The sequence below is a fragment of the Cricetulus griseus genome, chromosome 2 (genome assembly GCF_003668045.3).
Source record: "Cricetulus griseus strain 17A/GY chromosome 2, alternate assembly CriGri-PICRH-1.0, whole genome shotgun sequence".
In the NCBI taxonomy this organism is placed as follows: domain Eukaryota; kingdom Metazoa; phylum Chordata; class Mammalia; order Rodentia; family Cricetidae; genus Cricetulus; species Cricetulus griseus.
Genome location: NC_048595.1, coordinates 460,582,837 through 460,610,553, shown reverse-complemented (window position 1 = coordinate 460,610,553; position 27,717 = coordinate 460,582,837). Strand labels below are relative to the sequence as shown.

The 27,717-nt window shown below is 38.9% G+C and overlaps 1 long non-coding RNA gene across 5 annotated transcripts in view; it reads right to left on the bottom strand.

The window, feature by feature from the left end:
- The window catches only part of LOC113833818, a 290,919-nt gene extending 271,468 nt beyond the window's left edge, over positions 1 to 19,451 (bottom strand). For all 5 annotated transcript variants that reach the window (XR_004768845.1, XR_004768849.1, XR_004768846.1 and 2 more), the window contains exon 1: positions 18,049 to 19,451. This is a non-coding gene — a long non-coding RNA (uncharacterized LOC113833818). The remainder of the gene's footprint in view (positions 1 to 18,048) is intronic.
- Between the last annotated feature and the right edge of the window lie 8,266 nt (positions 19,452 to 27,717).

Sequence of the window (27,717 nt, the reverse complement as noted above, 5' to 3'; positions counted from 1 at the left end):
AGGGATGACAAGAGCTTCTTGAAAAATCAGAAGCATCTAGCTGGGCATGGTAGCAAACACCTTAATCTTACTATTTGTGAGGCTGGGGCAATAGGATTGAGTCTTAGAGACCATTGGGGGGTTACTTATCCAGATCAATGAAAAGCAATTTAGTGCTCTTAGGTGAAGGAGGCCAGAAACTCTAATTCTGGGAGTCCTTGGAAATTGACAACTGTGGAACTTAATGCTGAGGAACATAGTAAAATAAATCTATCTAATGTCAAATGATTGATCCTGAGATATGAAGACAAAGATTCTATCCTGTCTAAGCATTGTAGTACAAAGGAGACATTTGTTGTTACTAATGAATATTATTGGCATACTTAATCTCCGACTTCCATATAGTATTACATTTCAATACAATTTCAATAAAATTCCAAGTGTTTGACATAATATTTTCTTATTTGTACAGCTGAAATCTTACCATGAAAATACTTTCTGTTGGCAGCACAGTGTTTTCTCCCTTGCTGATTGCTTGACAGTCATATCAAAATGGTAATGAACTTTGCATATCGTCTGAGTATAACTGTTCTATTTGACCCTGAAATTGGCTAAAGGCATTGTGCATTATTCTTTCTTCCCTAAAATATAACTACTCTTGTATAACAAGTATAGGAAACAGGTAGATAAAGAAACCACACTCTTCTACTGAAATCATGAAATTCTTAATACTGCCTCTGGTTCACAGAAGGGTGGTGTGTGATAAAGAAGTATATAATTGAAAGAAAGGGAACTAAAGCACTAAGGGATAGAAACACATAAGAAATCTTCTGGTATGTTTCAGAAAAAGAAGCATCTGGGTCTTGATGGCAAAAATCCTAGGAGAATCTATGGGTAAAATACAGCAACAAGCACTTTCAATATGTCCAAAAATATGGTCATCCCCAAACCATATGCCACAAAAAGTGCTTGAAGATATTTAACAGTAAGATATTACCATCTGAAAGACATGCTAGTGAGTCACCAGTAATAGGTCTGTTTTAAATGCTGCCTTTTATTTAGAATTTAAGAAATACAGCATTGGGAATGCTATTTCTCTGTTTTCAGATTCTTTAGAATATTTTTGGAATGGCTTCAGTATTTCTTCTTCACCAAAGGGTATGGTTTTTGGGAGCTTGATATTATCTGATGCTATGGATTGAATATCTTGGCACTGTTCTGAAAATGGTGGTAGAAGTAAACACTAGAACTGGTGACTGTGACAGAAATGTACAACAGAAACAGCACCATTCAATCACTAAGCAACAAATTAGAAATGGAGGCTTAATCCTAACTGTGGCATTCTCTGTTTGGCTTTAACTTTGTTTCTCAGCAGTAGGGAGTATAATATTTTGATATTAATAGGTACAATAAAAAGTGCAAATAAGTCCAAATAGCAAATAATCTCCTTCTGTATTTAATTTTGAAATGTCTTACATTTTACATTTGTATGGCTCCATTTTGGAGTACCACACCTGACAAGACACAAGCAAGCACCATTAAAGACATGCAAAGTATTTTGCACAGCTGGCCTAATATTCTTTTTGACCCATTCTTTGAAGAGGGCCACCTACTAAGAGGACAAACAATGAAGACATTATGATTTTCTTACTCTGGTCCAAAGAATATCAGCCTAAAAGAAAACACAACTTTTAAACCAAGATAAAAATAACTCCTAGCTTTGACCCTTTCCTGCTCTAGTCAACATAATATGACAATGACACCAGAAACATAAAGTCATTTATGCAGAGAATGTGATTGTATTGTTATTAAATTGTTAGTGGTTTAGTTAACAGAAGATCTACAGACACTATTTTGTTCAGTTTACCCACTTGAAATATTAAAAAGACATCTATATCAGAAACTATACTTCTAAGCTGATTTTGAAAACATTAACTCTTCAATTCCACTATCAAAACCTTTATAGATGCTCCAAAAATGCAACAGTACATTTGCCATCATACTATGTACTCTATGAATGGTACTTAGAAGATTCTACAAAGGTCCCTGTTTGTGGATTAGTATTATATTAGATGAGCCATTTGGAGGACCCAGAGTATTTTGTGATTGTTTAGCTATTTTAACACATTATAAACTGACAATATAGACTAACACAAGCTAGTATGTGCTGGATACATCATCTGATAACACAGATGTCAACAGTAGTGATACTAGAACCCCACTTTTGACCTTCTAATAGATTTGATATGTAAAGTGCTTCCTTACCTCAGAAGAACAAAAAGAGTTAGAAAACAAACAGGATTATTTTCTTTGTTAAAACTGATATTTTATTGCTTCACTCATTTTATTTAATGTATCTATATTGGTACCAACTACTGAAACCAAAGCAAATGATAGAATCTATGAGCTAGAGCCACATCAGTGAAGAATCTCCAAGGCAAATGTAGAGATGGGGATTTAAACAAGTACAACAGAGCAGACCAAACACATGACAATTATTTTTTTAAATACAGTAGAAACAATGAGCTACTAGGAAAGGCAGGAAAACCTCACTGTTCAAAAGCCAATTTGTCTTATAAAATCAGAAGATACAATTCATAGAAGAGAAGATTCTAGCATAGGACTATCATGATGCTGAGCAACAAGATTATTTTACTTTCATTAACAGCTCTAAAGAGGTTAAGGGAACAGAGTTGTACATTTAAGGAATAAGACACAGAAGTCTGGAGGGAGTGGAAGCCAAAGCAAGATAGGAAACCATGTGTGAGGTTCCTTCAAGATATTGTTCTAAGAAGTGCTTACAAACTGAAACAGGGTGTGGCATTGAAAAAAATTCATACAGGCAAAACAAGGATGAATCCCAACAGAAGTCAGTCTATGAACTTCTCTCTGACCTGATGCTTCAAGCTTGACAAATCAAAAGCCTCCAATATAATAAGAGATAGTCATAGAACTTAAAATATCAAACAGTAGACAAGACCAATGGAAATATCAAGAAAACTACACCTGCCAAACTTATTCTCTAAATTCAAGATTTCAGTGTTGCTGTTTCTGATGAGCCCCAAATCCCTTTATCTACACCAGACATTTAGAGTGCTTTACAATTTTTGCTGAGGCACTAGTGTTTCAATCACAAACATTCTAATTCTTGAGAATTTAGAGCCTTCAATCTTGATCTTCTTCGAGGGTCGGTTAACTGCGCCTGCCTGACCTCCTGGGTGTCACATCAACCATGCAGAAGCTGGAGGTAAATTTCACTGCAGAGCTCCTCATGTGGCTCCAGGCAGGCAGTGAGAGTTCAATAAATATTGATTGATGGTAATAGAGACAGTATCACTCGTCTTAGATATGTTGTCACCATTCTCACAGGAAACCACTGAGAGTCTACTCTGTGTAGGACAGTTTCCATGGCAGCAGAAATTAAACAGCAGAAAACTTGAAGCTACACAAAAGTCATGGGCGACAGCACACTAAACCTTGTATCATTCATGACTTTTTCTATTGTCTCAGTATAAAGAACAGAATGAGATTTTCTATTATGTCTGCACTGTGAATAGAAAAAATGTATGAGGTCTATACCATGCCATTAATGGCGTTGCATTATTTCAAAGCTAAAACATGGGTTCTAAGGATGAGAGACTGTGAAGCACATAGGATCTACTCAGACCATAGCCTCAGTCCACATATACAAAAACTTTATTGAATTTCCCATAATATCATAGAGAACATGTCCAGCCTCTGTCAGTACATTTTTAAAATCTCCACAGTCTATAGTGGGCAATGGAATGGAACAGCATTTGACATATTCAATAGTCTGCATTACTGTTGGTCAAGATAACATCCTCTAAAAGAAAGTTCTGTCTTTCCAAGTTTGCCTTTCTACCCCCTAGATCTGGTCTTAATTATGACTAGCTAAATAATTCTCTCATTTCTGTAGTGGTGATTTCAATCTGCTCTTGAAAAGTCAGTCTCCCCTCCCTCCCTCCCTCTCTCTCTTTCACTCTCTCTCCCTCCCTCCCTCTCTTCCATACACATACACCTTCCTATTCACACTTCTGACTATTTCTCTATAGAAATAATACTTATCACTGACAACATCTATGCAGAGAAATATAGAAATCCATGTAACCCATAAAGTTCCCAGAGATAAAATATGTATAACCTTAAAATAACAGTAAAAAGAAAGAAGAGCTAGAATTAGTGACCAGCCATCTGCTTAACAAATACTGTGCTGAATATGTTTCTTATGTTCTCACACTTAATAGCAAAACTCAAGTGGGTTAATCCCTATTCACATTTTGCATAAGATAAACAAGTAGCATATAATGATTCATCTAGAAATCTGTTGAATGGTATTACAGAGATATGGAGGTTTGAACCCAGTTTCCTGTCAACTGTACATGAAGCACTTAACACAGACCATCATACCCACTGAGTGCTTGCTTATCAAGGGCCAAGTCTCTGGCAAATAAACTGAATTTTATCCTTACATAATGCTCTGAATAGATAATCTGGTTTGTATTATGGAAACTAAAAAATGAAGCCTCAGGGAAGAAGTGTTATATAAAATAATGACTGGAGCCAAGATTGAAAGCCATGTGTGAAATACAAGCTATAAGGGCTTCCCATGGCATGCTCCTCCTGTACTACAATTCTTCATGTGTTTCTTTCATGGGGACTTGTTAGATTATTGCCTTTGATGATAGACAAACCAAATATGACTACCTGATAAAGTCTTTGAAAACTCAGCAGGCTTCAGTGTCATTGTAAGGTTTCGAAAAGTCTGTCTGATACTCTCACAAACAACTACTTAATTAAAATTTAGGGATTAATTTATTGAAATGCCTCAGTTACACAAAGAGCTAAGTTTAAAGTTTTGCAAGAGAATTTTCTCTCTAACCAGGAGGACAAAGTTAGTAAGAGACCACCATTGATGTCACTCCACCCATATGGTACTGCAGAGACAGTTACATATAAGTTCTTCACACAGATCATTCTAGATGTGGAGACAGAACTGGCACAATTAAACCTTGAGATTTTTCAACTGTTAGTTAACAGAAGTCTCTATAACCAGCTGACAAAAGAAATAGCCTGAAGTATCCCTGCATTAAACCATAAGCATACTGATGCTGATTCTCTAGTGAACAGATTTAAATAATTATATATAATTTTCCTGGATATTTTATTGACCTATAATTGGATCATAAAATAAAACTACAAATATTTGAATATTTTAAAACACTAAGGGTGTGACTCAGGACTTTTTATAAGCTAGGCAATTGTTCCACTGATGAGCTAGCTAAATCTTCATCCTCAAGAAATGTTTCTCACAGTCTGTGTAGATTACTTTCAGTTCTCTGAAGGAACATAAACATAGCAATTTTCTGATAAAATTCCAGATAATTTTATAGATATAGAAGATTTTTAACCTTTCTCTTAATAAACATATTTTTAGATGAGCCAAACAGGGAAATGAGGGCACATTTTCAGTATGCCACAGAGATTAAGACTTTGTGACCAAAAACACAACATACCCAAACTTATGGGACACTCTGAAAGCAGTACTATGAGGAAAGTTCATAACTCTAAGTGCTCACATGAAAAAACTAGAGAATAGTCACACTAGAGAGTTGACATCACAGCTGAAAGCTCTAGAACAAATGGAAGCAAATTCACCCCGGAGGAGTAGACACCAGGAAATAATCAAACTGAGGGAAAAATTCAATAAAGTCAAAACAAACAAAACAATTAAAAAAATCAATGAGTTGGTTCTTTGAGAAAATCAACAAGATAGACAAACCTTTATCCAAACTAACAAAAAGGCAGAAAGAGAACATGAAAATTAACAAAATCAGAAATGAAAAGAGGGACATAACAACGGACACTGAGGAAATCCAGAGAATCTTCAGGTCATACTTTGAAAACCTGTATTCCACAAAATTTGAAAATTTAAAGGAAATGGACAATTTTCTGGACAGTTATCACTTACCAAAATTGAATCACGAACAGATGAGCAAGTTAAACAGACCTATAACCTCTAAGAAAATAGAAGCAGTCATCAAAAGTCTCTCAACAAAAAAAAGCCTGGGGCCAGATGGCTTCATTGCAGAATTCTACCAGAAATTCAAACAAGAGCTAATACCAATACTCCTCAAATTGTTCCACACAATAGAAGCAGAAGGGATATTGCTAAACACTTTTTACAAGGCTACCATTACTTTGATATCAAAGCCAAATAAAGACACAACTAAGAAAGAGAACTACAGACTAATATTCCTCATGAACACTGATGCAAAAATTCTCAATAAAATACTGGCAAATCGAAAGGAGTCCAGACCAGGCTGGTGAAACCCACAGACACAGCTGACCTGAACATCGGGGAACTCTTGTTACACAGGCTAATCCAGACCCCAGGAACATGGGTTTCAGTGAGGAAACCTCAGAAATCTATGGGACCTCCTGTAGTTGTTCAATACTTATCCCTGGCACAGGTATGGACTTTGCGTGTCCATTCCACATAGAGGAATACCCCCTGAGTCAAGACACACAGGGGTGGGCCTAGGCCCTATCCCAAAGATTATGATAGACTCTGATGACACCCTATGGAAGGCCTCACCATCCAGGGGGAGCAGAAAGGACATGTGATAGGTAGGGTTTTAGTTGGGGGAGGGTGGTAGGAGAGGACAGGAAGGACTAAGGAACTGGGATTGTCATATAAAACAATCTTGTTTTTAATTCAAATAAAAAATTAACAAAAATAAATACTGACAAATCAAATCCAAGAACATATCAGAAAAATCATCCACCATGATCAAGTAGGATTCATCCCAGGGACACAAGGATGGTTCAACATACAAAAATCCATCAATATAATCCACCATATAAACAGACTGAGGAAAAAAAAAACACAATCATCTCACTAGATGCTGCAAAAGCCTTTGACAAAATCCAACACACCTTCATGATAAAGGTCTTGGAGTCTTGGAGAGATCAGGGATAACAGGAACATACTTCAACATAATAAAAGCAATATACAGCAAGACAACAGTCAACATCAAATTAAATGGAAACTCAATGAAATTCCTCTAAACTCAGGGACAAGTCCTTGAGGTTCTAGCTAGAGCAATAAGACAACCAAAAGGAGATCTGTCGGGACCACTCTTAACCAGCAAGAACGATGCAACACCAAGGAATCTTCTCACAGTTTTACTCGGGAAACTTGATTAATAGGGAGTGGCCCCGGGTCCAGGAAGATGGGGCCTGATATAGCCTACAACTACCAATCACCTAACCCCACGTGACTCGCCAGGATAAGTTGTCTCCAAGCAGAATTAAGAGGATACATGGCCTTTACCAAATTAGGAGTTGTTTACCACAGAGAGCACTCGCCGTAGGGCTGGCGAAAGGCAGAAACCAGCGCCATCTTGTGGGTGAGGTACTCTGCAGCTCCCAACAGAGATCAAGGGAATATAAATCAGAAAGGAAGAAGTCAAAATCTCACTATTTGCAGATGATATGATAGTCTACATAAGTGACCCAAAAAACTCGGCCAGGGAACTCATACATCTGATAAACACCTTCAGCAAAGTGGCAGGATACAAAATTAACTAAAAAAGTCAGTAGCCCTACTATATACAGATGATAAATCTGATGAGAACGAAATCAGGGAAACATCACCCTTTACAATTGCCACAAACAACATAAAATATCTTGGGGTAACACTAACCAAAAAAGGTGAAAGTCCTGTACCATAAAAATTTTAAGTCTCTAAAGAAAGAAATTAAAGAAGATACCAGAAAATGGAAAGATCTCCCATGCTCTTGGATAGGTAGGATCAACATATTAAAAATGGCAATCTTGCCAAAAGCAATCTACAGATTCAATGCAATCCCCATCAAAATCCCAACACAATTCTTCACAGACCTTGAAAGAACAATTCTCAACTTTATATGGAGAAACAAAAGACTCAGGATAGCCAAAACAACCCTGTACAATAAAGGAACTTCTGGAGACATCACCATCCCTGACTTCAAGCTCTATTACAGAGCTATAGTCCTGAAAATAGCTTGGTATTGGCACAAAAATAGACAGGTAGACCAATGGAATTGAGTTGAAAACCCTGATATTAACCCACACACCTACGAACACCTGATTTTTGACAAACAACCCAAATTTATACGATGGAATAAAGAGAACATCTTCAACAAATGGTGCTGGCATAACTGGTTGCAGACATGTAGAAGACTTCAGATAGACCCAAGCCTATCGCCATGCACAAAACTTAAGTCAAAATGGATCAAAGACCTCAACATAAATCCAAGCAGATTGAACCTATTAGAAGACAAAGTGGAAAATACACTTGAATTAATTGGTACAGGAGACTGCTTCCTGAACATTACACCAGTAGCACAGACACTGAGTTCGACAATTAATAAATGAGACCTCCTGAAACTGAGAAGCTTCTGTAAGGCAAAGAACACAGTCAGCAAGACAAAAAGGCAGCCCACAGACTGGGAAAAAGATATTCACCAACCCCACATCTGACAGAGGGATGATCTCCAAAATAAACAAAGAACTCAAGAAGCTAGTCTCCAAAACACCAAACAATCCAATTAAAATGTGGGGTACAGAACTAAATAGAGAATTCTCAATAGAGGAATCTAAAATGGCTGAAAGATACATAAGAAAGTGTTCAACATCCTTAGCCATCAGGGAAATGCAAATCAAAACAACTCTGAAATTCCATCTTACTCCTGTCAGAATGGCTAAAATCAAAAACACCAATGACAGTTTATGCTGGAGAGGATGTGGAGAAAGGGGAACATTTCTCCACTGTTGGTGGGAGTGCCAACTTTTACAGCCACTTTGGAAATCAGTATGGCAACTCCTCAAGTAAATGGGATCCAGTCTACCATGAGATTCAGGAATTCCACTCTTAGGCATATACCCAAAAGAAGCACATTCATACAACAAAGAAATCTGTTCAGCGATGTTCATAGCACCACTATTTGTAATAGCCAGAAACTGGAAGCAGCCTAGATGCCCCTCCACCAAATAATGGATAGAGAAAATGTGATACATTTACACAGTGAAGTACTACTCAGCGTAAAACAAAAACAAAAACAAAAACAATGGAATCTTGATATCTGCAGGAAAATGGATGGAACTAGAAGAAACCTTTCTGAATGAGGTAACCCAATCACAAAAAGACAAACATAGTACATACTCACTCATATGCGGATTTTAGACATAGAGTAAAGGATTACCAGCTTACAATCCACACTGCTAGAGAAGCTAGTAAACAAGGAGGACCCTAAGAGACATACATGGTCCCCTGGAGAAGGGGAACGAGTCAAGATCCCCTGAGCAAATTCAGAGCACAGAAAGAGGGGGGAAAGAGCTAGGAGAATGAGAAGGGGAAAAGATGCAGAGGACATGAAGGAGCAGAAAGTTTGAGTCAGGGGAAGAATAGAAGATAACAAGAATGGAGATACCATAATAGAGGGCAACATTTTGGTTTACAGAAAAATCAGGCACTAGGGAAATGTCTGGAGATCTACAAAAATGACACCAGCTAACAATCTAAGCAACAGAGGAGAGGCCACCTTAAATGCCCTCCCCTGATTCTGAGATTGAAGACTGACTTATATGTGGTCTTATAGCCCTCATCCAGCAGCTGGTGGAAGTAGAAGCAGACACCCACAACTAATCACTGAACTGAACTGTTATCCAGATGCAGAGGAAGGAAGAGCAAAGGGGTCCAGACCAGGCTGGTGAAACCCACAGAAACAGCTCACCTGAACAATGGGGAGCTCTTGCTCCCCAGACTGACAGCTGGGATACCAGCATGGGACTGATCTAGACCCCATGAACATGGGTTTCAGTGAGGAGACCTTGGAAATCTACGGGATGTCATGTAGTAGTTCAGTACTTATCCCTTGCATTGGTGTGGACTTTGGGAGCCCATTCCACATAGAAGTATACTCCCTGAGTCAAGACACAGGGGGGGTTGACCTAGATCCTATCCCAAAGGATATGATAGACTCTGATGACACCCTATGGAAGGCCTCACCATCCAGGGGGAGCAGAATGGATATGTGATAGGTAGGGTTTTAGTTGGGGGAGGGGTGGTAGAGAAGGACAGGAGAGAGAAGGGAACTGGGATTGTCATGTAAAACAATCTTGTTTCTAATTCAAATAAAAAATCTGGAAAAAAATACATGGAGAGATAAAATTAAAAAAAGAAAAAAAGACTTTGTGAAGCAGAGTCATGTCAAAGACCATTCCTTTCCCCTCATCCCTTACTGTCAGGTTTCGTTTTTCCCTTTGATGTTATCTCAGTTGTTAAATGCCTCCCTCCACTGTGAGTAGAAATATACTGGCCGGATCGAATCTTTGTCACCCATCAGTCTACTCAAGTTCCATTTATAAATAGGAAGCTTGAAAGGTCTAGCTGAGAGAGCACAAAGGCTGAAGGAGGATTCATACAGGATGAGCAGCTGGCGGCTCACCTCCTTCTAGGCTTGCAGTTTATAAACTTTCTCTCTCTGTGAGGCTTTTGCACCACACTGGGAAACTTCCAAATATAACTCCATTACAGAGACATCTGAAAAAACTAAAGAACGTCCGTGCTGATCCACAGTATAAAGTGATGACGCTCGGGATTTGTCAAAACATTTCACCTTTGCAGCAGCTTAGCCCCTGGTGACAGGAGCTAAGACTTGGTTGACAACAGCACACAAACAGAATTGCTAGAAAATGAAGAGTAGAATGTTTCTTGTGTACTTAAGATATATTTATAGAACTTCATACCATTAAGTACCTTGGATATTCTAATTAATTTTTTTCTTTTCTGTTTCGCCAACTTAGCCTATAGAATTTGACACCAAACAAGCATTTATTAAGTTTGTTACTTGGAACTCTGCAGGGCATTGTGTGGTTATTTTTCTTTGGAGATACAGTCTAAATGCTATACATCACAATGTTTAAAACCTCAGACTTGTCAAAGTTGAATAGTCCCATAATAGTTCCTGGCCATAACTGGTAAGAGTATTGAAAAGACAGGATATTCTGCTCTTTTAGCTTCTAAAGACTGTGGAGTGTGATTAAATTGAAGGAATTCTTTTTTCTTTCTTTCTTAGTTTTTTTTTTTTTTGTAACACAGAGCAATTCAATTAGAAAAATGATGTGAAAAACTCTGAGTACAATTTTATTCTGAGAGAGTATTCCCAGCTATTCTAGTCAGAATTCTTCATTCTTTTCTTTGGTAACTACAAAGGAAATAAGGAAAGCCAAGTCCCCAAAACTTCAGTAGAAGCTAGGATATTAAATGAAGTTAGAAAAAAAGCCCAGTCATCACCAATCAAATCCCTGCCACAGGGGCCACTGGATGCCAATGCTCTGAAGGACGGTTGCCAGTGTGTGACACCACATCACACCACTGCCTGCATTGTCATAGAGTATGAAGGCATAGAAACAAGGGCAACCTAGTTCACACTGAGTATGTCTGATGCCTATATTTTGGTTTCCAAAACTGCTGTTTGAAACATGTTATGGATAGATGGCTTGCTGCTGTCAGGGAAATAAAGAGTGGTTTTTGTTTTATCCTCCCTGTTCTGAATATTTGGAATTGATAATTAACTTCTCCAAAGGAAACGAAAAAACGATGTTTTAAGAAGAAAGTATTAGGGTGTGATGTGTTGAATGAGAATGATGTCTGTGGGCACATACATTTGAATGCATGGCCCCCAGCTAGTGGAACTATATGGTGAAAGACTAGGAAGAGTGGCATTGTGGAGGAGGTGTGTGACTGGGTGGACTTTGAGGTTTCCAGAACCACACCAAGCCAGGTCTCAATCCCCTTCTCTCCAGCTTTTGGAAGAGAATGTAAGCTCTTAGCTACTGAATGTAAGCACTTAGCTAGTGACATGACTGCCCACCTGCCTGCCTACTGCCACACTCTCCACCACAATGGCCATGAACTCAATCTGTGAAACTATAAGCAAGCCCCCAATTAACTGATTTCTTTTATAAATTTCCTTGGTTATATTGTATCTTAACAGCAATAGAAAAGCAACTAAGGTGTAAGGTTTCTTGAAAAAAATGGCTGATTATAGAACTAGACTAGATTGAAAATACACAGTATTTATATCATATAGTTCCAAATACATATGAGGTGCTTAAAAATTCACAATGATGAAGGTATGTGAGAGGGGCACAGGAGTCAACAAAATGACCTGAAGTTCAAAATGGTTCAGCAGCAAAATAAAGTCAAACTGAATTATGACTCAATGTATAAAATTAATATTCATGAATTCATGTTTATATGAGTGACAGGATATAAATGAAAATAACTACCCAATTGCTAAAGAAGTCCAAGTAATTATGTAGATACTTTTCCATGTGGAACTGCTTCCCTCAGCTTAAGCTTTGCATACAATAGCCTCCTTCCAAACATTACAAAATTGAAGGTGGGAGAAAAGTGAAAGGAAATTTCGGGGCACAGTATCATGGGAAATGCTTACCAATCAGATGGCCACAGTAAGGAAATGTACCATTGACCCAGTGCTGTGAAAATGATTCCTTTTACCTGTAAGCATATGTCTCGGCTGCAAGAGTTCAGGGGTGTTATAAGGCAACAGGAATGGCTTTAACTAACCTAGCTGTTTTACTGGCCCAAAGCATAGACAGCACAAACAACAATAACAGAACCCCAGAAATCCTTCAAATGAAGAAAAATCAAACATCAAGTTCTAAAATTATGGCAAATGGCATTTGGGTTGCTTGTTGTTTTTGTTTTTTTTGTTTGTTTGTTTTTGTTTTTGTTTTTGTTTTTGTTTTGTTCTGTCATTTGTTTCCTTGCTGAATTGTTTCCATGCTGGGGACCCAATGCAAGGCTTTGCACATTCTAGGCTAGTTCTCCCAAGGCTGTATAGACCCTGCCTTAACCTCAAGATGAAGCAAGCTCCATCAATTTACAGGAGGACCAGATTGCTTGAGATTTGAGAAGACCTACTGTTCAACCCTGAATTTATTATTTATTAGCCATATTACTCTTACAAAGTTACTCCATGACAATGAATCTCAGTTTCTTAATATGAAATTGAAGGTAATTTTTCCTTTACAAAATTAAGTGGATTAAAAGAAAATTTAAATCAAGTGCCTGTCACATAATGAGTTCTGTGAAATATCAACCTTTTTTGTTCCCTTTTTATGTCAATTACATTAACTGATACATTTCAAAACATATTCTGTGTGCCACAGGAATAAAAATTATAAAGTTGATACAAAGAAATTAATAGCCAATCAGAAACAGTTTTCAGTAAATAAAGCTAGAACAATTTGACTAATATTTTAATATATGCAATTATTGTATGTATACATAACATGTGCACCAGTGAATCTATGTCATAGTCAGAAGGTACATTACAGGAGTTGGTTTTCTCCACCCACCATGTGGATCCAGAGGACTAAACTTCAGTCATCAAGCTTGATGGCAAATGCATTTACACACTAAGCCACCTCACTATCCCTAAGAAGTATTGTCTAACACAATACTGGATCATAACCCAAATTGTATTGATATTAATAAATGATTGAATAAGTAGAAGAAGAACAATCATTCTCATAGAAAAATTTAAAGTATTACACAGATGAAACTGTTTTCTTAGATGTGGAATGGACTTAGTGACTCATTCCTAAGAATAAAGACTGGAGAAGAAGAATATAACTGACTAGGGAAACCTGGTAGGCATGCCATAACTAAGCAACCAAATTAAACATTTGTCATATGGAAGTCATATATCCCCAGATATGATTAGAAACAGTAACGTTTCATCTCTGTGGTGCAGTTTCTGAAACCCATGCAAAAAACATATAAAATCATCAGCCAGATGTGTTTTCTGCCAGTATTCTTCAAAACTGACAATGCCTCAAAGAACAGTGGGACTATCAAGATGAGAAGACACTAGGAGGTCAAAGCACACAGAAAATAAACATGCATTGTGATGTCCTGGATCAGATCTTCAAGCATAACAAAGGGGAAATAGCATAAAGCCTATCAAGATGCAGATAAAGCCTGCACTAGTTGAAGGAGGCAGAACAAAGTTGGCATCTTTCTTTGGACAAATGGCATACCTATGTTATGTCCATTCCATCAACAAGGCTCACCGTTGCAGAAACCACATGAAAAGAATACAGAAAACTTGAATTATCTTTGAAATCTTTCTGTAAACAAAAATTATTCCTAAGTAAATTATTTTTAAGGATAAAAGTTAACTTTGAGTAAGAAGAGGGATTAAAAACACAAGAAGTTAAAACTAAGTATTAAATGCTATGAGGTGAATTAAAATTATACAGGTGCACAAAAATAGAAATCATCAGGATATAAAACATTAAGAGCACATAATACACACAGAGAGAAAAAGGAAGACAGAAGGAGAGGGAAAATCATAATACCATTTAATAAAAATATTTCAAATTATTGCTTCATATAAAGAAAGAAGTCTTTAAATGAATGAGTGTTGATAATCTTCCCCAAAGTAAAACCCATTATCTGTTGACTTAATATTATTTAAAGAAACATTCAAACACTTCTAATTGTTGTTTTATATTCCAAAAAATGAATTGTGTAGGTCATTGATTCCATTAGCTACTGAAGCAACTTTTATTGAAAATAATTTCATATATTTCCCCTCCCCTAACTCCTGCCAGATCCCCACCTACCTACCCACCCAATTTTATGTTCTTTCTCTCATTAAATAACAAACTTTTAACTAAAACACACAAGGATAATTGAGAGTAGAGTGACCTTAGTATTTCTTATCCCAGATGCTAAAATCCTCAATAAAAATTGAGAAAGGTGAACTGACATTGAACCAATATCTTTACTCCTTCCCCCAAATGAAACATTTAACATTTCTAACTTTGGATTGTTAAGAAAAGCTCTCTTCTGTTTGTTCTTGGATGGGCAAACAAGAAGTCAAGTGACGCCCCTAAAACCTATACTTTGACATCCAGCTCCCCTTATTATCCATTTTCCCATAGACTGAGGCTTCTGGAAGCAATTTCTTGGCAAATGTCATAATTAGGAGGGACAATTCCAGAAGTAGTGGAGCAGGTGGTAAAGAAAGAGAGAATGGGGAAGCTAGGGTAATAACACTGAGCATATAAAATACAGCTCTGCAGGGAAGGCACATGGACAGGGCTTGAGCAACAAACTAGAAAGAAAAAACCTGCTGAAAATATATTCTGTAGTTGTTTCCTTGCACTCACATTTTTATCTGTTCAGACTGTCCAGAAGATATAGAAAAAAAGGATGCTTCACAGATAGGCATTATCTAGAATATTCTAAAAGTCTGGCAACTGTAATACCCTTTTCTGGTTCAATTCTCAACATGAAAACACTAGAGCATAAACCACTTAAAAAACCATCCTCCTCAGACACTTCATATATCTCAGGTGTATGGAGACACCCAACAATAAAATCATCAGGAAAAATGGCCCCTAGAATCTACTCAGCACCCTGAAAATTAAAAAGAAGTAAGATCATTTGAGTGCACTTCTGAGACTAGACCCTGGCTCAACACAATAGGCCTCAATAAACTGTGCACTTTAAAAATCAAAGATGCAGAAAGTAACAGATTTAAGATAATAAAAGAGATTAAGATTCATTAAGAAAAATATAGGAGCTATGAGGTATTTGTTTACTCTTGCATTTTGCTTTTTCTCTGGCAACAAAGACATTTCTCAATTTTTAAAAAGTTTATTATTAGTGTATGTGTATATATGGGTGCTACAGAGTACATGTGGAGGTCAGAGGATTTCATGAAGTCAGTTCTCTATGTCCACCTGTAAGTCCAAGATCAAACTCAAGTGTCAGAGTCCTGCAAGCCTTACCTGCTGTCATGTCATCAGCCCTCGATGGTCCTTGTTTGAAAAATATTTTTTCTTCTTTTTATTCGTCTATTTATTTTACATCACAGTCGAAGCCCCCCCCCCAATCTTCCCCTCCCAGTTCCTCTCCTCATCCCTCCTCCCACACCCAATCTTTTCCTCTTCTGTCTCCATACAGGAAATTTCAGGTCTCCCATGAGTATCAATAAAACATGGCATATCAACTTTCATTAAGACTAAGCACCTCCCCATGTGTTAAGGCTGGGCAAGGTGACCCAGTAGGAGGAGTAGGGTCCCAAACACCAGTAAAAGAGTTGGGGACAGCCTCTGTTCCTGCAATTTGGAATCCTGTAAGAGAGACAAGCTACATAACTGTAACATATATGTAAAGTGCCTAGGTCACTCCCATGCAGGCTCCCAGGTTTTCCATTCAGTCTCTGTAAACCCCTATGAGTCCAGGCTAGTTGACTGTGAGTCTTCCTAGGGTGTCCTTGACACCTCTGTCTCCTCCTCTGCAGGATTCCCAAACGTTGGCTAATATTTGATTGTGGGTCTTTGCATCCATGTTCAGCAAGGAATTGTGCGCAACTGGACTTCAGAGACTCAGCAGATTTTTTGCTTGTTATTACAAAAAAAAAAAAAAAACCCAAAACCATAGGATCCATTCTTTTCACCCATTTAACCCATAACTTGGCCTTTAAAATCTTATTTCTCATGGCACATAAAGCAAGCATAAGAGGGGGGATGAAGGAGAGAAGGAAAACAAAGAAGAAAAGAAGGGCATCTTAGTTATTGTCCTGTTGCTGTAATGAGACACCATGAACAACATAACTTATAAAAGAAGACATTTAAGTGGAGGCTTGCTTAAAATTTCAGAGATTTAGTCCATGATCATCATGGCGGGAAGCATGGTAGCAGGCAGGCAGGAGGACAGACAAAGGTCATTTGCTGAGGCAGTAGCTGCAAGTTTACATCTTATTCGCAAGCAAGCACACTATAGAAAGATCAAGAGACCAGGCCTGGCATAGGCTTTTGAAATCTCAAAGCCAGCCCCCAGGAGGACACACCTCCTTCAATAGTCCACACCACTAATCCTTCCCAAATAGCTCTACCAACTGGAGACCAAGAATTCAAATATTATGAGCCTACAGGGCCCATTCTCATTCAAATCACCAGCGAGAGAGAGAAAGGCAGAGAGGGAGAAAAGAGTTAATAATTCCCACCAAGTCAATCAATCTCAAACTCGGTTTCCTATAAATAGAAAGAAATCTAGTGGGAAGAGAATAAAATAATTGCTTATTTGTGTGCATAATTCTGACTAAGCACAAGCACATTAATGCCTTGGATTTAAATATGCTTCTGTGTTAACCACCTGGTCTCACACTTTCCAAAGAGAAACAGATGTGTGCATTTCAAGCTTGCCAGGTATCTGTACTTGCACAGTGTTGTTACAATGGCCATGGACTCTGTCAACGTACCTAGCAGCAGTGGTCTAGTTACCTAAGCAACACCTGTGCGTGAAAGGATCAGCACCACCAAATTCTCCCACTGCTTCAGCCTTAATTTATTCTTCCAACTCAGTTGTCCACTTTCCTGACTGAAATGAGATATGAAAATGTGGCCTCTGGCCACAGATGAGGCTGTCCCCACCAGTGGTGTGCCTGTGCTCAATCAAAAGCATTAACTGTGAAAGCAAAGTTGCCCCACAAGCCTACCTAATACTCAAATGTATATGACATTCTCATGCTGATTTGCCACCTCCTGGTGAATCATTTGGCATAGAACTGTCTCCAGTGTCATAATTTAATTGTCATAACAGCCCACAACACATAGGGTAAGAGAAAACACAGACCTGCATCAAGAGGCAATATGTTCCAGAAACATACATTAACAAATTGTATTGAATCTTTTCAAATGGAGGAGAAACCAGATTCAGAGAGGCCAACATGTTAACCGAGGTCAGCCTAGCAGTGAACAGAGTTATTCATCCAATAAGAATCTTCCACACGCTGGACAGTGTTTTCTACTAACCTAAAATTTAGAGATATGTGATGCATATGTTAATATACTTTTTTCATATACAAAGGAAGTTAAAGGGAAAATATAGATTTTATAGGGCTACAAAAAAATGCATAGGATCTCAAAACATTAGAATTTGGGGTTCATTGATCTCACCTTCCAATCAGTGGGATCAACTCTTCCATAGTGGCATTATTAATGATTGCCAGCCTCAGGATTCAGTTAGTCTCAGTGTCATGAAGATCCCTGTGGTACAAAATAGACTATTCAGCATTTGAAAATCCTTAAATGTAAGTATGCTCTATTTATCCTTTGTGTATATATGTTTGTTTGTTTGTGTGTGTATGAGTGCGTGCGTGCATGCGTGCATGCGTGTGTGTGTGTGTGTGTGTGTGTGTGTGTGTGTGTGTGTGTGTGTTGTATAAACACCTGTGTGTAAAGGTAGGTGTATTTGTATATGTCAGAGGAGGATGTCAGGTGACCTAGTCTATCATTCTCTACCTTATTCCCATGTAGCAGCATCTCTCAATGAACCTATAAGTAGACTGGCAGTCAGAAAGCCCAGCCATCCTCCTGCCTATGTTCCGTGGTCCTGGGATTATGAGCACCTGTGTGTCCATGTCTAGCTTTCAACATAGGTGCAGAAGATTCACACTGGGTTTTCATGCTTGTACAAGTATTCTAACCCACCGAGCCATGTCCCTCACCACTCAGGAACATTTTTGAGCAGAACTTCTTTGCCTTAAATATATGATATAAAAAGCTCTAAATGGCAAGACAGAAAACATGGGTTTCCTAAAGCCTGCCTTTGACTCTGATTAAAGCTGTGCTTTCAAATGGCTCCCAGTGACATGATTTCCTCTGGCCCCCATTGTAAGCATAATACAGAAGCTATGGACTGACTAATATATCTGGTGGTGGGCACTCCCCACAAATGGTTCCGCATGTTACATTTATATTTATATAGGCTAAAATTAAATTTGATATTTTTCTGTATTTCAATCATGCCACATTTTTAGTCAGAATAGTTTTGGAATGAAAATCTTGTTCTCATATAAATAGCTAATTAGTTATAGTACCATACCATGATTAATATTCTAGCAAAGACATGGAAGTTAACTGTTACCTTGTTTAGATAGTCTCAGGACTGAGCATTTTGTAAGTGATGTGATTCTTTAACATTATAATCCCCAATAATCAAGAGAAAAGTTTTAATAATTCTATTTCTCAGGCATTGCTAGTTTTATCTAATGAATTCCAACAATAGCACCATGAATCAACTACTATTCCCTTTTTACAGATAACAGGAGCTAGAGCCAATCAGACAAAAGATCGAAACCTCATAAAAAAACACTCCCTGTGCCAAGCTCACATATATATGTCTCATTATAAAGTCTTAATGAATCATCTTATTGAACATCTTTCAATAACTTTTGCAATTGTAGGGAGCCGTCCCTGCATTCTCCATTACAATGATGGCGCCTGAAGGCACTAAATGTAAATTATTACGCAGGCGCTGGGTAATTTTCCATTTCCTTGATCTCTGCCTATTCCGTGGCGTCATATGGCCTGAGGAGCTGAAGCCAATCATAGGGTGACACGTCCCAGGCGGCGGCTGCCAGCCTTTATTAGGGGACGGGATTCTTGGCTCGGGGTCTCCGCTCTGGTAAGCTTATGCTCTCCTCTCAAGACGCATTAAAGCTTTCCTGCAGAAGGATCCGAATGTCCTGTGTGGTTCTTGCTGGCGAGACTATTGCGCGGGACATCTGGTGCCGAAACCCGGGAACTTGTTAACATCGCCGGCACCGCGGAGACCCCTTGGCTACAAGGCGGATTCAGAACTTGGCAGGGTGGTAAATTCGGAGAGGTATGTCTTTTCTGGACTTTGGCTTGGGAATGTTGCTATTTTGGGAGGTTAGTGTAGAGGCTTCTGTGCTTTTACTAGGAGCCATTTTGACCTTTCTCACTGTTGTAGCAATCTTGAAGAAGTCCATAATTACATGTCAGAAACCGAATGTAGTGAGAGATGGGGCGCGCCCAACAATAAAATATAAGGAAAAAGGACCTCCCGGGATGTCTAATGACAAGGGAGTGAGTAATTTGTTAGATGATTCTGTAAATAAGTTTAAAGCTTTAAATCTTGATAGCTCTGATGACTCTAAAAACTCAAGAGATAAAGTTTTAGAGGAAACAGCTCAGCTAGGTAAAAAAGAAACAAAAGAGGAGGGAAAGAAAATAGGGGATAACCAGTCACACCCCGGTAAATTTAAGAGACCTGTTAATCCAGCGGGTGTACTTCCATCAACACCCCCATTATTTGGTACCGACTCCTTTTTACCATTAGAGGAGCGGAGAAAATTACAGATGGCTTTCCCAGTCTTTGATAGGGGAAAAGGTCATGCATGTTATTCAACACTTCTTGGAGACCTGGAATGCCTGGGGAAAGCCTCATAAACATTGATGCTCGGGGCCATACTGCGGCCAAGCGTCACACCTCAGAACCTGAAAGGCCAAAGGAAATGGTAAAATGGAAAGATATCTTAACTGGTCTTTGGAGAGGCCCGGATCCTATTCTCATAAGATCCAGGGGAGCTATATGTGTTTTTCCACAGGATGAAGAGAATCCCCTGTGGATCCCGGAAAGACTCACCCGAAGAGCCCCTTCGGACCTTCAAAAGTCGGAACTCCACCCTCTCCCCGGGAGTTGAGAGCTGCTATTATTATCCAGATTAACTCCTGTCCTTGACGGAGAGATTGTCATCATAAATCGCTTAAGGGGTGGGGATGGGATTGTTTGGTGCAGCCGTTTGCTGCGGATTGGTGTTGCTTCTCTGGCTGGTCTGTAGGCTCAGGGCTCAAACTAAGAGAGACAAGATGGTTATCGCCCAAGCGCTTGTAGTTTTGGAACAAGGGGCTTCCACTGATATTTGGCTAACTATGCTTAAGCAATAGGCCGCCGGCCAGACAGCTCTTGCACACCCGGAGCCTAGGCTCATTGCACAGGGTAGAGTGTCTGGTTTGAGCAGCCCATGAGGGATGTTGAGCAAGGCATCGCACAGAGAGTTGCCCAGTATGCAGGCTTCTCTGGGAGGCATGTTGTCCTGCATAAGGGTTGCCTGCCCTAGTCTCCCTTTCCCAGAAAAACGGCAGAGGACAGGTCGAGAGTGCTTCGGGTCAAGCTAACAGCCTGATGGCGACTCTTGTACACAGTCTTAATGTTTGATTGGGAAGGTACAACCTCTGCCTCTATCCCTCAACATATGGGTGACCTATGTGCTTGTAAAAATATGAAGCCTTATCATTAATTAATAAAAAAACGGGGAGATGTAGGGAGCCGTCCCTGCATTCTCCATTACAATGATGGCGCCTGAAGGCACTAAATGTAAATTATTACGCAGGCGCTGGGTAATTTTCCATTTCCTTGATCTCTGCCTATTCTGTGGCGTCATATGGCCTGAGGAGCTGAAGCCAATCATAGGGTGACACGTCCCAGGCGGCGGCTGCCAGCCTTTATTAGGGGACGGGATTCTTGGCTCGGGGTCTCCGCTCTGGTAAGCTTATGCTCTCCTCTCAAGACACATTAAAGCTTTCCTGCAGAAGGATCCGAATGTCCTGTGTGGTTCTTGCTGGCGAGACTATTGCTCGGGACATGCAATTTCACAAATTTCATATGCACTACATACATTCACATCTACACTTTTAATCATTACTAACAAAACCATAGACCATTAAGGACAGAGTAAAAGGGGAGTGAAGATTTCATGTGAGGAGAAAAACAAAAACATCAAAATCTCCACAGGACAGAGAAGAGAAGTGGTAATGAATCCATCTACAATTCTACTATTTCATTCATTTTGTTTGTTCTACTTGCAAGGAAAAACATGAACTGTCTTGATCAAATGCTTTATAGAAATTTCAGTTCAATCTGTACTTGTTCAAATAATGTAGGTAAATGTAAAACAATCATGATGAAAAAATAATATCATGACCTTATTCTGATTTATTTTAGGAACTTTATGTTTTAACTCAATGATTATCATTTCTCTCCTCATTAAATATTAAGAGTATATATTTGATAGCTTTGGTGGTATGAATGAGGAAGACACCCCCCAGCCCCCACAACATAGGTTCATATATTTGAATGTTTATTTCCCAGTTGTTGGACTGTTTAGGAAGGACTAGGGAGTGTAGCCTCATTGGAGGAACTGTGTCACTGGGGATGAGCTTTGAGGTTTCAAAAGCCCAAGCCAGGCTCATTACCTCTCTACCTCCAGCTTGTAAATCAGATATGAGCTCTCAGTTACCGCTCTAGCAACATGTCTGCCTGCCTGCTTGTCTGCCCCCATGCTCTACAGCATGATAGCCATTGACTAACCCACTGAAACTGTAAGCAAGCACCCAATTAAATGTTTCCTTTTATAAGTTTCCTTGTCCGTGGTGTTTCATTGCAGCAATAAAATAGTGAGGCAATTCTTTCTGAAATATTGTACTTTCATTATTAATTTACTGATTTACATTTCCAAAATAGCTTCCTCTCCTTCCTCTTTCCTTTCTTCCCTCCCTCCCTTCCTCCTATTGAAAGCACATTAAATGACTACTCCATGTTATACAGTATGTTTGATGCTGGGTAAACACACATAAATAAAATAAATAATATTTTACAAATTCATGCAACAGTGTCATGAGAACAAGTTAAGCACAGCAGTATGACATATTTTGAATAAAAGTTAATACAAAGTACTATACAAGAGAAGTGTATACTTTGGTGACAGGACAATGCAGCTTCTATTTGAGCAAAGATGTAGAATGAAGAGGTATTGTCTGCCCAAGGGGAAACATCAGAGAATGTACAACTCAGGGCCAACAACTTGAGAACAATAAAGATGCAAAAATCATGGGGGCCAGAGAGATGGCTAGGTAAGTAAAGGTGCTTGCTGTCAAGCCCGGTGACCTGAGTTTGATCCCAGTGACACATATGGTGAGAAGAATGAACTGATTCCTGAAAGTTTTCTCTGCCCCACATATGCTCTGTGGCATGTACATCCTGATGGGCACATAAAATTAATAAAAATGTGTTACTATAAATCTTTCTGTCAAAAGCCACCTGAGCCCCACTGCCATGTGTGAGCTTTACAACAGCCGCCTGCCCAGAGTTAGGGCCCAAATGAATACACAGAGAGACTTGTATTAGTTACAATGCTGCTTGGCCAATGACTAGGATTCTCATCTGTTAGCTCAGTCTCAATTATCATACAGCTATATATTTTATAAGACTTATCTTATCAGATGCCTTATTGGCGTCCCTCCTAGCTGGTGGATCACATCATGCTGCTGGAGCAGGAGCGGAGGGGAAAAGAGAGGACCCTTCCTGTTTCTCTTTCGCTTAAATATGAGTCTCCTTGCTATGTCACTTCCTGCCTGGATCAGCACTTCTCTACTACATTTCCCAGAATCCTCTTTGACTCCTAGTTCCGTCTAATTTGCTGTCTCATTGGCCAAACAGTATTTTATTCAATAATCAATAAGATAAACATACACAGTAGTACATTCCCCATCAAAAATGTGCTTAAAATTTAAATATGAACCATTATATAAAGATGAGTCAGAACAGTCAATGACATAAAGTACTTAATAATTAATGTTAAATGTCTACTTTGTCATGGGTCCTAAGAAGCTTGTGAAGCATTTTTTTTTTAATTTATTTATTAGTTCTATTTAGGGAACAAGCTTGTTTCACATGTAAGTCCCTTCTTCATCTCCCTCCCCTCAACCCCATCCCTCCTCCCCCACCCCCAGCCTACCCCCCACCCCATCCACCCACCACTCCCCAGGCAGGGTAGGGCCCTCAATGGGGGCTCTGCAAAGTCCACCAAATCTTCCTGTGCTGGTCCTGGGCCCTTCCCCATGTGTCCAGGGCCAGAGTGTAACCCTTCACGTGGGATGGGCTCTCAAAGTCCCTTCTTGCACCAGGGAAAAATACTAATCCACCACCAGAGTCTCCCTGGAGTGCAGAGGCCTCCTTTTTGACATCCATGTTCAGGGGTCTGGATCAGTCTTGTACTGGCCTCCCCAACAACATTTTAAAAAGATATATCTTCTAGAAAAAGAATCAAATCAGCCAGATATGAAACCAAATAAAGAGAGAGAGAGAGAGAGAAGAGAGAGAGACCACAAGCCAAGGATGATGGTCCACAGTATTTATCCAATCACTGCAGTGGAGGCAGGATTCTCAAGAGTTCAAGACCATCCTTAGCTACATGGTGAGTTTGAGCATAAGTTAATAAATCAAAACAAAGAGCAAACACACAAAAATTTTGAGAGAAAGGAAAAGGGTTAAGAGGATTAATTAAGAAAGTATTTGCTATCAAGCAAGAAATTAATTGAGTAAGATTTATCAAGTTAGCAGCTAGAACCTCATGGTTGAAAGCATGCCCTGTAGGAATGTATTCATTCATCTCCTCACTGCAGGTGAGAAGACACCCCAGAGAATCACTCATGTGACTTGGGTTAACTATTTGATGTTCTGTTCCTTTGTTCTGTGTTCATTTGAAAATGGAGAAGACATCAATAACATGATAAGCCTTTAAGATCATCCTCAAGGCATCTCAGCAATTGAAAGTATATAATTAGTAAGAATATTCTTTATGATGACTAAATTGAGGAATGTTGTAATTTAAGAAAAAACAGCATGCAAGAGAAAGATGCCACCAGACAGGGTTCAAGCAGAGGGTTTTTTTATTGGGGAAAGGGATCATAAAAGGGGGAAAGGGGAGGGGGAACTGGCCTCCAGAGGCAGAGAGGAGAGAGGGAAAATGGAGAGAGGGGGAAAAGGAGGAGAAGGGAGGGAGAGCAGAACAGCAAGAGGGAGAGAGAGAGAGAGAGATGGATGGGGTGAGAAAAGCCCTTTTAAAAGGGAACATAATGAATATGCACAAGAGGTATTCTTAGAGTCTGCAGCTGAGGTCCTATCATGTCAGAACCCAAGGACAGACCAGTACAGATACCTAATACTAACAAGGACAAACTAATTCACACATTGAATTTGAAAGGTTTTCAAAATGCCACTAAACATGCCTAACATTCTGGATACATTTAATTCTCAGGAAAGTACAGACTTATACATGTGTTACTCTATCCAGTAACAATTAAGAGGCATACAAGGTTCACTGACACTTAGAGGCAAGCTCAAGAGGCAGAAACAGCATAGGGGTCTTAAGAGATGAGGATAGACAACAGAAACAAAATATTCAAAAGGGGTAGGGATTTTGAAGGGCAATGGTTGTCTCTACAGGGCTACTGGTGCAGAAACACACCATACAGACACTGGCAGCTGATGCTGAAATAGTACAGGCAGAATGGACAGCACATTAGCTAAAGAGTTCAACTGATAACTGGTACAAGACATCAGTGAATTGCAGACACTAGCAAATGGATTCAATGACATTCTTAGAAAGCATGGCTAGGAAAAGCATGGTACTTCTGGGGTAAGAACTTAAAATAGGAACTGGGAAGGAGACTGTACAGGAGAGGACAATGTCTCAGGGAAGAGAAGATAGAGGCAAGTTTAGCACATGATTGGAGGAATGAGAATTCAAGATGCAAGTGGAGATGACAGCTTCAAAGAAAAAAAAATCTGTATCCACTGGAAAAAGAAGCAGTGATTTAAAGAATAATGTGCCAACTTGATGAAATGGATGGACTCATAATGTAAAACATATCAGCACATCAGCCCTCTTAGGGGATAAAAAGAACAAGAGTCATTTTGGAATCATACTCAGGATTGTTAAGCATGAGATGCATCCTACATAGTAAAAAGAGAGAAATCAAGCAAAATAGTTGTCTATACTGCACTAGACTAACATTGGAAACATTTGTACACATATAAACAAAATGAGCATCTCTACCATTGCATAGATTTTTTTTAGCTACCTGTGACACAAGAATATAACAATATGTACTTTGCATTTTAACCTTGTTTATCTCTGGAAGTAACTAGAAATATGATTTGCATGTTCATTTGACTTAAATGAAGGTCTTAAATCGACAATTCGAAAGCTTTCATGCTCTGATACCTAGCTTTACAAAGAGAATCTAATGGAATTTATTTCCCTATGTCTTGGCTCTCAGATATGCCTGTAACACCCCAGGAGAAATTGATGCCAGAGCATGGAAATGAAAGCAAAGCTCAGATTCCTTAGCTGTTACTCATGCATATAAATGATTGTTGAAATTTATTCTCTGGTAGATTTGTTCTGCCATCTGGGATGGCTTCTGGAATTTGGAGTTACACTCCTGTTCCCAAGTTATGAAGGTTCCAGCCAGCTAGAGATAAGGCCATCTGTAAATTAATAATTTCCATCCTTCTGTGTTATTTCTGCTCAATATTTGCTGTCATACCAATTAGCTGATTCAGAGACTCTCACTTTAATAAATATAGACTTTTGCAGATAATTTTGCATATTTCACAATATTTTTGGCAGCACTTATAAAAACAAATGTTTTATTTCTAATAATGTGTCTGTTATAACTAGCTTCACTGGGCTTTTCTCTGCTCTGTTCTCACTTGCAATGAATAGTTTAAATGTAATTGGGGGCCACTTATTTTCCTCTTTCTAGATGCATTGTTTTTTACTTATTTTTTTCCATGAGAGATGAGACAATGGCAATTTTTGTCATCAGGTGAAATAGGTTTATCATCAAGTCATTTAAAAAATATCAAGTTGTCTTCTTTTCAATTTCTATGGAGAAAGATGCAGCCTGCAATGTTTCTGTTCTCTTAGACTCTTTATATTTGGAGAAACAAGGCTTATATAATAAATCTCTACTGAGATTTTTACACAGAGTAGGTGCTAAATATATTCTGAAAAGGTGACTAAAAACTCATTATAAAACGATATGCAATTATCAAATGATTAAATATTAATGGCATTGTATACAGGGGAAAGAAAACTATACTTATAATAAAATTGTACTCACAATTTAATATGCATGCTTGTATTTACTTCTCATCTATATTGTCCAGCTGTTAATTCAAAATTCTATGCTTTTAAGATTACTCTGAGTATTTCCAGAGCATTGGAAAACACAAACACATGTAGCCTATTCTGTATATAAAAGAGACACACCTTCTAAGCTTAAAGCTATCTACCTCATCTGCTTTGCAAAGCTAATAATTAAGGTTACTTTGCCTTCATTGTCTCTTTGACAAGATATGAATAATAGGAAAGCTCTCATCAATAAAAGATTGACATTGGTGTTGAGCCTCATGTGTCTGTAGGTTTCCTTAAGAGGTTTGAGCTTGTGTGTCCTTGGTATGTAGTCACTGCTTCTCACATATTTCACAACATATAGGGCTGAAGTTTTAATGTCAATTCTTCCACACCAACCAGTGTCTTCTTGAGTGGTCAAGAAATAAAAGTTATAAAACATCAACTTCCACAAAAGATATACCTTTATATGCACTTATACACACAGCCTTAAAATGTGTGCAACTTTCAAGAGATATAACAACAAAGACAGAAAGGAATTTTGACAGTCATTGATAAAATAAGAGGTAAAAATCTCTCTTCTTCTACCCTGATCAGGGTCACCTGAGTCTGGGGGCCGCTCAAGGTGGATTCCAGTTAGGCAGCACCCAGCACATCCAGTGACATCCAGGTGCCCGGGGCCAGTCCTAACTCCATCCACCAGACTGAGTAGACTCGGGGTTGTTTCTGGTCCTTCTTCTTCTGCCCTGCTCAGGATCATCTGAGGCCAGGAGGCTGCTCACAGGAGATCCCAGTTCTGCCAGGTCCATCACATCCAGAGACTCCCAGATCCCTGGTG